We start from the raw sequence: 2862 nt of genomic DNA, 5'->3' as shown, positions 1-2862 counted from the left end.
GTGGCGGTGCACGCGCCTGGCTGTGACGGCGTGAGTCTCCCACACGCCGTGCAGAGGACAGTGGGTTCGCACAGCAGTCCATCAGTGTTCATAATTAATATCAAACCAGGAAGTGTGGATTTAATCTGATTACATGATTATCCAACAGCCATTTATGCGAATCAGCGGCGGCCAGCCAGACGGGAAAACACGATTATGAAGTGAGGGTGAGATTGTGATGGACGAGATTCCGCCTGAAGATAAAACAGGGAGCACGAGTTGGAAAATAATCAGTTTGGACCATCATGATGACCTTCTGTGTAAAATTATTCATTACTCTATTTAGTGAATGTAGTTGGGGATGTTTTTGTGTGCATTTTCTACCAATGTTCTGTGTATTTTCTCCCAATTTGTATATTTTCTCGCAATGCTATTTTTTTCGAATGTTTTTTTCTATATTTTTGTTTTATTTTTTGTTCTAATGTTTTTGTATATTTTCTTTTGTTTTCTGTTGTGTATTTTTTTTGCGTATTTTCTACTAATGTTCTGTGTATTTTCTCCCACTTTGTGTATTTTCTCCCAATTGACATATTTTTTTGCAATGTTTTTTTTAAGTTTTTTTTTTTTAAGTATTTTTTTTTTGTGTGTATCTTTTATGTATATTCTCCCACTTTATTTTCTCCCAATTTGTGCATTCCTTCCCTATGTTCTTGTGTATTTTCTCCCAATACAAAACAGTAACACACAATCAATATGTAAACTTTTGTGTCGTATGAATCTTACTCTTTCATAAGTCACGAAGTATATCAATTAAGTGAACCCGCCAAAGCTTGCAAACACCCATATCTCTTTTGGAATGTCAAAAAAAAAAAAAAAACACTAAGTTGTTAAAGGAAGCGTGCCACAATCTTGCCTTATTTCCATTTTAGCCACCGTGTGTAGGAAATTATGGTCTACAATATTTTTTTTTACTTTCTCTCACCAGATGATTTAATAGTAATGATCCTTATATGCATTCAGTCACACACACATACACACACACACACACACACACACACACACACACACACACACACACACACACACACACACACACACACACACACTTTTTAAGAAACTTTTTCTTAGTTCAATGAGTTTTCATAACTCTCTCTCTCTCTCTCTCTCTCTCTCTCTCTCTCTCTCTCTCTCTCTCTCTCTCTCTCTCTCTCTCTCTCTCTCTCTCTCTCTCTCTCTCTCTCTCCTCACTGCCAAACACATTCCTCCATTCCATCTCCTTTTCCTCCACCTCCTCCCTGCCATCCTTCATTCCCATTAATCTCTTTCCCATTCGTCTTCATTTTTCACACAGTCTCCTTTTGAACATTAAATCTCAAGTCTCTTCTCATCACCTTTTCCTTCATTTCCTTTATTCTCCCCCTCACACGCAATATTCCTCACTTTCCTCTTCTTTTTCCATTTCTCTTTGTTGCATTATACATTACACTCTCTCTCTCTCTCTCTCTCTCTCTCTCTCTCTCTCTCTCTCTCTCTCTCTCTCTCTCTCTCTCTGGCTGTTTGTTCCCCGTGGCAGGTATTGGTTGCAAACGACTTCCTCGTACCAAAATAATGATGAAATGAGGCTAATTCGTAAACAGAGTTCTTCTCGTACATATGCTGACTCGCCGCTGGGTACGTGTTGCATCATGTCTCCAGTGTTGTATGGTTTTGTATCACTTTGAATCTCATGTATCTTGCCGGATCCTTCCCTCCTGTGAATTTTTTTTTTTTTTTGCTATAGATTGATGTTATTTTTATATTTTTCTATTGTCTTGTTTTAGTTATTTATTTATTTATTTTTTTTTTTACGTATCAGAAGCACCGGTCAAGGTCAACAAAAGTGAGTTTAAGTCATAGGAAGGTGGAAATAAAAATCAGGCAGAGAGGTTCAGAGTTTACCGGAAGAAAGGGATGAGGAGGTTACAAATACTGGATAACTCTTGCATCAGAGCTGTAGGTAGAATATAGGGGATAGAAAGAAGATATGCAGTTAACAAGATCGTTCCTATGATTTATCTATCTCTTTCTTTTATTTCTCCTTTTTTAATTTTATTTTTTTCCATTAGTTTAAAATCATTCTTCTCTCTAGTGCTTTATTTTCTTTTCTGAACGAGTGGTATCCTCTTTCTTTGATCCTCCGGTTTTGTCATTTCTTCAATTACATTGTCAAAGTTCAAGTTCTGAGTCTTAGTTCTTCAGGCTTTCTCTTTATTTTCCCCGTCATCATCTTTCCACGTCTTTCCCTTTTCTTCTCGTCCTCTCCCGGTAAATGCATGAAAGGAAAACATTAAGAAAAACATTTTCTTTGCGTAGTGAAAGATGAACTACAGAAATATTGGACAAATGAGTGATTGAAAGAGATCCAACTCCGTAACAGACAAAGATGAAGAAAAAAAAATAACAACCATCAAGAAAATTTTTACCACACACACACACACACACACACACACACACACACACACACACACACACACACACACACACACACGAACAGCTACTAACAGGCAAAAGAGCAATATCCACCGCCAAACAAAAGGCCAAAGCTAAGAAATTTGGTCCGAATAAGACGCCCGAACCCTGTTTTACCGCCACCTCAGCCGGGAAATTGCATGCCGGAGTGGTTGCAGGAACGCAGAGAAGCAACGCAGTACACGCAGCGACGCCTCAGTGCTTCTCTTGTATTTGTTTTATTATAGTTCCTCTCGCGTTTCTTACTTTTATTATTTTTTTCCTGTCTGCTTTTTTATCTTTTTTATGTGTGGTTCAGTTTGATGAATTTATCGTATGATTTTTAAAAAGGGTATTTAAAAGGATAGTGTTTATCTATTCTCTCTTTCTCCCTCT

This window comes from Portunus trituberculatus, chromosome 50, assembly GCF_017591435.1.
Source record: "Portunus trituberculatus isolate SZX2019 chromosome 50, ASM1759143v1, whole genome shotgun sequence".
Lineage (NCBI taxonomy): Eukaryota > Metazoa > Arthropoda > Malacostraca > Decapoda > Portunidae > Portunus > Portunus trituberculatus.
This window is presented reverse-complemented; position numbering follows the sequence as displayed.